A 9964-nucleotide genomic window follows, 5' to 3' on the forward strand; every position below is an offset into this window, starting at 1 on the left:
ACATTTTTTTTAAACAATGCTTAATTATCTCCCAGTCATTGGCTTTGCTTTCTCCTTGCGACACTCCTACTATTCAAATGTTAGAGCTCCTTGATTAATCCTCTTAAGCTCCTTATCTTTTTTCTCCTATTTTTCATCTCTCTCACTCTCTCTCTCTCTTTTTTTTTTTTGTCCTACTTTTCTTGGAGATTTCCTCAATTTTATCTTCTAAATCTCCTAGTGCATTAAGAAACATTTTTACCGTGCTTTTAATTTGCAAGAGCTCTTTATTTTCTGAATGTTCCCTTTTAAAAAATAGCCTTATATTTTTGTTTCACGAAAGCAAAAGCCTCTTGTCTCTGAGAATATAAATTGCATGTTTATTCGACATTTTATGTTCACTCCATTGTCTGTTTCCTAAGAGTTCTTTGTCTCGCCCTGTTTATTTATTTTGACCTCAGTCTTTCAAATTAGTGGCTTTCCTTAAACACACGGGGATTGTTGGCCGTCTGGTATGAGGCCCGACCAGGCTCATCGGAAATGTGATCTGGGAGTGGGGCCTCGTGGCTGGCAGCCCTGCCATCTGACTTGCTGGCAGCCCTGGTGCCATGGGGTGGGGCTTCATTCAGCTCGGAGGGTCTCTTCTCTTGAGTGGGCCAGTTTGGTCAGAGAAGAATACTCTAGATGCTCATCTGGAGGCAGTAAGTTCTAAGAGCTCAGAGGAGAAACAAACGAGGCATCTTACCATTCGCTGCTCAGACCCCCGCTTAACTTCCGGCTTTCAATATGGCGCCTCATGTCCCCCCGCAGTGGCCCGATGTCCCCAAGTCCAGACACTCTCGGGTTCAGCCCCTCCAGGGGACAGTGTCCTGTCTGCTTTATGTCAAGGAGGAGGGGCCGCCTGGTTGGGGGAGGGGAACTTGGGGTCTAAGCTCTCTCTCTTTATTTATTCATTTTATTTTTTAAGGGGCCTTCCAGTTGCTTCTGTTTTGCCAAGCATTGTCTGTGCTGATGCCGTTGGAAGTACAAGTGCCTCCAAGTCTAAGCCCTTCTGGAGTTTTGTAGCATAAATCAGCCGACTAAGTTCTCATTGGGAAAGTAGGTTTCAGCTCTTTGTGCTGTTCTCCGTGGTACACTCATCCATCCGCTTTCCGTCACCCGAAACCCGGTATCTTTCCTTGGTGGCTGTCAATCCCTATCCTGTGTGCTTGGCCCTTATGGGTTCATGACTTTTTATAATTCCATTGCTGTAATTTAGTGGTATTTCGGGAAGGAATGGAGACAAACACAGCCATAGGTAACTGGAAGTCTAGTTTTTACTCCTTATTTTTATTTAAAAATTATTATTTCTAAAGATGAAAAATCATGAAGACGAATGAAATTATTTTAGAAATAAGTTAATTATTTATGCAATGCAGAAAGAGGATATTATGAAGTTCAATTCTGATTTTTGTCTTTTTTACTATAGTTAGTAGAAATGAAGCTCCAGTGACCAAGAGACAGCCATACTCCAGACTAGCTCACATGGGGGTTATTTCTATTTATTCATCTATCTATTTATCTATTTGAGAAACAGTCTTGCTTTGTCGTGCTGAGTAGAGAGAGTGTGGTGGTGTCATCATAGCTCACTGCAACCTCAAACTCACGGGCTCACCCGATCCTTCTATCTTAGCTAGGACTACAAGCAAATGCCGTGACACCTGGCTAATTTTTTTATTTTTTTTTAATTTTTATTTATTTATTTATTTATTTTAGTAGAGACAGGGTCTTACTCTTGCTCAGGCTGGTCTCTAACTCCTGAGCTCAAGCCATCCTCCTGCCTTAGCCTCCCAGGGTGCTAGGATTACAGGCGTGAGCCACTGCGCCTGGCCAATATTTCTATTTATTATCAGTGTCTCCTTTGGTAAAGTGGCATTTCCATTTGTCCTCAATTGGCTTCGTTTTCCTATTTTCGTATCCAGAGGACCTGGGTCATCAAGATCGAATCTCAGATTTACTGACAACTCTGACCTAAGCTGTTTTATTTTACATTTTCTTTCTTTTTAGGACTAGTCAGTAATGTGGTTTGGGCCAAATGCTCTCATTGGTTTAGACAATTCTTTCTTTGGGAGTTCCCAAAACTTGGAGAACTTGCACAACTATTTTCCTAAAACATTGGAGACTGGTCCTTTCATTGGGAGGTCAACTAGTGTCAAAGGGACCGGGTCCTTATGTGGTCTTGCATGTGCCGCCTCGGCCTGGGGGCGGGGGCGGTGGGGGGGGGTCAGCACCTGCTCTGACAGCTGCCCGTAAAGCAACGCTGCAAAACGCACCTTCGCTTAGAGAATATACAGCTTTCCTTGAGTGACTCCGTTTTTCCAGACATGCCACCTCAGGTTCACTGCGCTCCAACACCTGTCTTATGCCAGGAAGAGTTCCATGTTCTTCCACAAAGAGGTGGCCACGCAGGTGTGCTCTGGGGTCCCTCCTAGCAGGTGCTTCGGAAATGGAATTCTCTGGGTAACCCGGGAGCGAGTGAATCTGTCTTTCAGAAAGTGGGTCAAGCCTCACTCCGATCCCTTCCCATCCAGGGCAGAAGCGCTTCTCTGCGAATAGCGCGGCTCCTCGCGCCGGGGCAGGCCGGTGGGGGGGGGGGGGTGTCAGCTCTTCCTTCAGGAACCGCTCGCCCTCCCCATGGCGGGCACACGCGCCCCGCACGGCGGACACAGGGTCTCGGCGCACAGACTCGAGAGCGCAGCTGCAGAGAGGGAGCCGGGCAGGGAAACTGCTCATTCTTCGTGCTCTTCACGGGGCCGAGGTGTTATAAATAACTTCCTTTCTTCGTTTCTGACATGTGGAAAGGCACTCGGAGCGGGCGGACTTCCTGCAAACAAAGTTAACGCCAGACTCGACCAACTTCCTCTTATCATAGAAATGCCAGAAAACAGGAAGTCTGATGTGTGCATGTAACGTACATAATTCATGCAACTGTCACTTGGGTGTCTCCGGTATTTCAAACTTCCGGGGTTATTCTGTCATTTAATGTTTACAACAAAAACGACTGGATCTCCTATCCCAGGTACGCTGGGTAATTGTCACCCTACCTCATCCCTGAGGGCTGTTTGCCATTTATGGGACTCCAGGCCACCCCTTGCTCTGACTCCACTTCTCCCCTGAGTTCTTGAGCGAGGCCCGCTCCCACTGCCTGCACCCCCCGCTGGATACCTGGCCTGTCCTGCAGTGCCCCAGCGTTCAAGCCTAAGACCGTGGTGTGTGGCCGGCTCTACGGAAGGTTTGGTGGAAACAGATTCTAAGTCACCGTACTATACAGCGAGATTCCTGCGGGTGTTTAGCCTTGCTGTTCTAAGGCTCCACCCACATCCCCCCCCAACCTCTACGGAACTCCCCACTGCTTGACCCCCCTCATTGGCCTCCTCTGCCTCACTGCAGCCTCCTCCTGTGACCTCTCTGCTCCCTTCTACAGCCCCTCCCCCACCCCAGGGCTCGGCCACACCCCAGCTGGGGCTGCTGGGGTTGGTGGGACAGACCAGCTCATTCTGTTAGGGTTAGGGTTAGACTCTCTCTTTCCTGACCAGATTCTTTGGCCGCAACTCTCTCAACCAAAAGGCCTAACACAGTCTTTTTCTAACCAGTAGGGCCATGTAGCCCTATATGCGAATTTTGCCAAGCCCTAGAAATCAGAATTTGGGCAGGCAGTGCTTGCTTTAAATAGACATTATATTTTCTTTTCACCACGTTCTTTAACACATGGAGAAGATGTCTCTGGAATTGCCAGTGATAACGTCACCAGCACACGCAGGTTCTTTATGACGCCCCCCCCACCCCACCCCCCCAGAACCCGCCACCATCCCATTCTGCACAGGTGCTAGCGAGCATCACAGCCCGTTTCTGCCCTGCGCGGCCCTGCCAACCGAGAGCATCTGGACTCGAGTGGCCGCTGGGGTCTTCCGGAGACGCTATAGCACGATGAGGCTTTAACGAAAGTGGCTTTTTCTTTTTCTTTTTAAGGAAAGAGTGTGCTGCTCCTATAGATAGGGCGGGCGCCGCCAGCGTTAGGAGGTGGCCTTGAAAGCAGGTGCTAGGAGGCAAGGGCACGACGGGCAGGGGCTGGCGGGGCGCAGGGGCTGCTCTTCGCCATTAGCTCTTTGGGAAGGCGACGCTTCCCGGGAGCCTGGGCCTGGAGGAAGGACCTCACCATTCCAGTCTGTGCGGGTCTGGGGCTGTGCCCCTGGGGCCGGCGGGCTAGGAGACGCCTCCGCAGCCCAGCGCTTCCAAGCAAGCTCTGCTCCCGCGGAGCCGGCCGCAGCCCCGGCCCGGAGCGGAGCCCCCTTCCCCAGCTCGCTCGCTGCGCCCTGGCACCGGCCCTTCCAGGTAGCCACCCTCGGTGTCACACCCACCTTCACGGATGGGGACACAGGCAGGATGGGTCACTTGTCAAGGGCCACACAAATAGTAGCTGACGGCCCTGGGGTCTGAAGACGCCTCCAGGCAGGCGCTGTGCTGGTTTCAAGGCCCCTCCCCACTTGGGAGCCCCTCTTCTCTGCAGCCCCTGACAGCGGGTCCACGGTGGACCGTGAGGGCTTACAACGCCCCACCGTGTCTGGTCGTACTCAAACCTGGCCGTGTTTGGGTCTTAGATACGCTCAACTTTCGGAGGACAGATATTCAGAGAAGGAAGGTCGCCCCGGGAAGGCAGTAGTGGGGCAGACAATCTACACCCACTCCACGCAACCCAGGTGGCCTCATTCTTCTCTTAAAGCCTTCTGCCTTTCTCCTGTGAGCTGCACTTATCTTAGTTTATACATAGTATTTATTTGCTTTTTAGCGTTTTTCTCTGCTCCCCACTAGACTGCAGGTCCTACAAGGACAGGGAACGGGACTGCTTTTCCTTTGCTTATATCTACAGCTTCTGGGTGGTGGTGGCATACAAATGACATAATATAATTCTGGTCGAATGAATAAGCAGATTAATTAATTAATTAATTTAATTTTGGGGGGGATTCTTTTTTTTTCCTTTTATTTCATCATATTATGGAAGTACAAATATTGTTAGGGTTACAAATATTGCCCCTGCCCCCCCTTGCCTCCCCCCGAATGTGTCCAATCCCAGATTAATTTACAAGTCAGATTAAAATCCACGTCTCTCTCTCTCTCTGTCTTTGAAGATGCATCTTGGTAGTCTCAGGAGCTTGCTTAGGGCCACCGTGTGGCTTCGCTTTTGGCGAAACCGGTCCCCGCCGTCAGGATTGTCCAAGATGCTTCTCCCTCGTCTTCTTCCTTAAAATCATTTGGAGCAAAAGAGTATATGTCGTTACTGAACTTGAGAAATTTTTTTCCCATTTATATTTAGTTTTTCAGATTATTACTGAAGAGTTTTACTAAGTTTTAATTTTTACGGGTGAGGCTTCCTTTCAGACTTAGTTACAGGATGTAATTTTTGTTTCAACAAACTCTGCAAAGAAAATAAATCTATACCAACTACCGATCGAGCCTTAAGCCTTTCTTCGTGCCCGGCTTCCCCAGGCAGAACCGAGTTGTATAAACTCGTTTAAGGAATCGGAAGAAAGGTGCTCTTTGATGGGAAATTAGAAAGTCATAAAAAGGAATACAATATTTAGCGTGAGGAGACTTTGAAGAGCTGATGTGTTTATAAACAGCAACATGAGGTCAAATGTCATATTACATAGGCTGTGGGCACTTGTGACCCCAACTGTGGACAGCGTATTCCTCCTAGAAGCAACGGCCAGATCTATCAGTTGGACTCATTTGTGGCAAGTGACAGAAACTCAACTGAAGTCCAAAGACATTAGTTGGTTCATGTCTTTGAAAATCCTAGCTCTGCACAGCTGGATCTAGGGGTCAAAGACTATAGTAGGTCCCCTCTCTTCTCTCTCTCTCTCTCTCTCTCTCACTCTCTCTCTCTCTCCCCCACCCACCCCCAGGCTGCTGCCGCCCTGGCTCCATTCTGCACGAAGCTCCTTCCCCAGGGCTCGCACAGGCCCGAGGCAGCTCCAGACTCCCCTGGGTGGCCTGTAGGGCTTTGATGCCAGAAGAAGACAGAGAAAAGCAAGGCGTGGTCTCAGCATCCATGTGCCAGCCCTCAGGGAACCCTTTCACAGGCTGGTTTCTGAAATGTGTCTATGTCTGAACCACCGCTGGGGCTGGCATGGGGGCCCGCTCGGGTCCCATGCCCCTCTGTGGCGGGGGAGACAGAATCCTTATAGGAGGGGTCGACGGAAAAACAAAGGGACACTCAGGTGAGGGCCCAGGGATGCAGGGCAGGTGCAGTAAACCATCGCCTGCTGCACCCTGTTTAGGAGAATAGAAAAGAAAATAGGAGAAGGCATTTAGATACTGAGCTTGCTCTGTAGAAAGTGCTCGGACATTGTTTTGAATTGCAAAGTAGGAGAACTAAAAGTATACCTTAAGAACATGCCTGCATTTTTAAGTAGCTGGTAAGATTTGATTGCATGCTTCAAATGTTATTCAAATAACTTGGATACAAATTTATTCCATTCCCTAAACTGTTGAAAATACCTAATGATTTATTTTCTTCTTATGAGCTCCTAAAATATTTAGTAAATATATTCTAATTCATTGTCCTGTTTTAGTTAAGCATCTATGATCCATACGGATTTATTAAAATCTAGCCTTATGACTCTACTCTCGTCTCCGATTTTTAATTTTGCTCTTCATAAGTTTTCATTTGCTTATTCAAAATAAACCAATCAGTCAGTATTTATTGAGTAGTAACTATCAGCAGGTGTTATTGAAGGGGCTCTGAAGGAATTCAAAGATGAAACATACAGAGAGACAAACTTATAATTTAACCAGAGGATCAATAATTAAACCACTTAAAGGGCAGTGATGAGTAAAAAGTGGCCAAGATGATATTTTCAATATTGGGGAAGGGCGAAAAAAACTCAGAAGCTTCATATACAAGTGACCCAACAGAAAACTCAAATTCAGAGAGAAGAACTTCACGGGAGCTGACTTAGGTTCAGCCAAGATTATGCACGACCTAAGAGATGTGCGTTATCTACAAGGCAAGTTGTGAGGTGCAATGAAACGCTTTGTTCAAGTGATTGTCAACAATCACTGGAATACTGCAATGATGAAATGACCGATGAAAAAAGTGCAGATTACGAGAATGAACAACACTGTATTTGTAGAGTTCATAGGTTAAGGAAACACATGCATATGCGTGTATGCGAGCCTGTTCTTAGCTCTAGCAACCGGTGAAGAAATTGGCCAGGAAATGTCCTCCCTGTCGCAGCCTCCATGGAGTATCTGGGCAGGGATCCAGGGAGCGAGACAGGGACGGGGAGGTGCGAGGAGAGAAGCGGGCAGACACTCGAGGGTGCACGATGGCACTGCCACCCCCGTGGCACCTGAGGCTTGACACTGCAGGGACCTTTCCGGCGCGTGTGGACAGCATCTCGGAGCAGTCCTTCGGGGCACCAAGGGGAGCTTTTTTCTTCACTGGCTTCTGGCCCCCACTGGTCGGAGGTGGCCCCGAGAGTGTGACTCCTCCGTTCTCCTGGGGGTGCTTTCATGAGCACCAAGCAGGTTCTCCTGGGCAACCTGAGACTGAAGGAGATGCTGTCACCGAGGACAGCCCAAGGTGGTCCAGGCCTCCAGTGGTGACCTGAGGGTGCCGGAGGAGGACCAAGAAGAGGTGGGTGTGGGCAGGTAGGATGCGTGGCCCCAGGTCCACTGACGGGAGACCAAAGGGGGCCAGGCACCAGTTCCCTGGACTATCTAGAGGCCTTGCCTACGCAACACGCAGCCGAGCTCTGCTGACAGGGAAGTCATTGCCATAAAATCGGAGGACCTGCCCGTTTGGGTGCCGCGCAGGCCAGCAGACAGCTTAATGCCAATTAATGTAACACGGGCTGGATTCTCCTGAGTGATGTGAGCACAGACGAAATTAACGTAGTAAGCACAAACATCAGCCTGTAACCGGTACAGAACTGATTTCACTATAACCTAAGATCCCGAATTCCCGGGCAAAAGAGCAGACATTCCATGTTTTAGTAAAACGAGGAAAACATTTTTGGTGGCTGTTGTAGTTGGTAAAACTTTGTACAATCTTCAAAAGTATAAAGTGCTTGCAAAAGAACCCACACAAATGCAGCTACTGGGAAACGTCTGAGTAACACGCCTGTCTCGGGAGTTAGGATGAGCTATTTGTTTTACACCGGTCAAGTTACACTGAGCAGATACGCCGTCTTCCGGGGCTCAGGCGAGGATGGAGCGTGAGGGGAGTGAGACCCTTCCCTTGGGCGCAAAATTTAAGTAGGCTCTAAAAAAACTCAGCAATCAAGATTTATAATATTTTAATGCAACATCAGGACATCAAAATTAATGCAAAAAAAAATCCACCAGGAATAAAATATCAAAATCTTTCCTAAAGCTCACTGTACAGGGATTAAAAATAATAATGATAAAATTTAAACAATTTTTCTTAAATCCAGAAGCAGTATCATTGATGTTTCTTCTTGCCTCAAGGCCCAGTAGGGGTTGACAGAGCACAGTTGTTGATTAACTTGCATTAATTTTGATTTTTAAAAATAAATTACCTATTGATTATTGCATTTTTTGGCACCCCCCTGAAATTCTGTGCCCAAGGTCAGTGCCTCCCTCTCTTCACCCAGATCCAGCCCAGCTGGGAGTAATACCAGGAAATTTCTGGATCAGCAGTGGATGCACTGCGGTTGGGCACAGGATGTCACAGGGTTTATCTCGGATTAATCTCGGTATTCATGCTGTTTGTTTCGTTTTCAACATGCTCCACCTGTGAATAGAAACTTTGCTTTCCAAACTTCCGTCCAGGTCTAGCCCCTCAACCAACAAAGGTGTTGTGACTCTACCTCCAAGATGAGCAACGGCAGGGAGGTCCCAGGTGGCTCAGCCGACCGAGCGGTGGTGAGTGGTGCACTGTCTGTCCGTCCCACGGGGCCACCTTCTGTCCGTCAGGAGGTGGCAGTGGAGAGGTGGCCCTGGACTGGGCACGCCCCTCGGCCGGCATCCTGCAAGGCGGACGACGGCCTTCCTTGAACTCTGGGCACAAGACGAGGGGGAGGCCTGTGGCCAGGGCAGCAAATGGTTAAAAGCACCTCTTCAACGGAGAGAGGACGCCAGGGAGTGACGTCCGTCCGGCGGGAAGCCACGCGAAGGCCTGCGAGTGGGCGTGATTGAAAAATGAGGATTCCCCGGATGAGAGATGGGCGCTTAGCAAAGGGCAGCCTGGCTCCTGCCCGGTGTGTCTCCCTCATGAGGGATGGGGCCATCTTTCACCTCCCGCCTGCAAGGAGAATGTGTGAGCCCTGGGCCTGGCTCCCCGGCTCACCCCGGCAATGAATTTGCTGCTTCTTAATGTAAAACCGGCCTTTTCTGGTCATTGTGCCATTTTATTTACGGCCTGTCTTTGGGGAGCTCTTGATCAATAGATTTAGTCCCACAGTATATTTCTTCCTTTCAGTTGTTCTTGGTTATATTTTTAAATTACACGGCTGCTAATGATTGTGCTGCTTGCCCTTGAGTGAACCTGGCTTGGGCTACCAGGCGGCCGGGTCTTAAAGGCATGGTGGCTGCGGATTAATGCCGGCCTCCCAGACGGGCCAGTTTCCGGGCTTGGCTTCTGCTGGGAGACGAGGGGCTGGCAGCCGCTGGGAGGGTGGTGGGGGGCGTGGAGGGTGCAGCGCCGCCGGGATCGGCCCTCACTCTGGGCTCCTCCGTCTCTGTCTTCGGACGCAGAGCTGCACTTGCACAGTTAGAATGACCAGGGCCCAGCTACGCAAGAGTGGGCGTCTGCCCATTTGCCCACTCCCCGTCCGCTGCGTCCTCTGGCGCTGCTGGGACAGACTTTCGGGGACCCGCAACACAACGTCCCACGGGGCTGCCAGGCCCAGGTGAGGCCGGAGAACGCCACCTTGCAAGGGGCAAGCGGGAGCCCCGTGCAGGGGACATTCCTGTAACAACG

At 49.7% G+C, this 9964-nt stretch overlaps 1 long non-coding RNA gene across 1 annotated transcript; it reads right to left on the bottom strand.

The window, feature by feature from the left end:
- Nucleotides 1–4962: 4962 nt before the first annotated feature.
- LOC142875629 (uncharacterized) lies at nt 4963–9156 on the bottom strand. The gene is made up of 2 exons (XR_012922933.1): nt 8853–9156; nt 4963–5256 (listed from the first exon to the last, which is right to left on the bottom strand). It is a non-coding gene; the product is annotated as an uncharacterized LOC142875629 (long non-coding RNA).
- Between the last annotated feature and the right edge of the window lie 808 nt (nt 9157–9964).

The sequence above is a fragment of the Microcebus murinus genome, chromosome 14 (assembly GCF_040939455.1).
Source record: "Microcebus murinus isolate Inina chromosome 14, M.murinus_Inina_mat1.0, whole genome shotgun sequence".
Classification (NCBI taxonomy): domain Eukaryota; kingdom Metazoa; phylum Chordata; class Mammalia; order Primates; family Cheirogaleidae; genus Microcebus; species Microcebus murinus.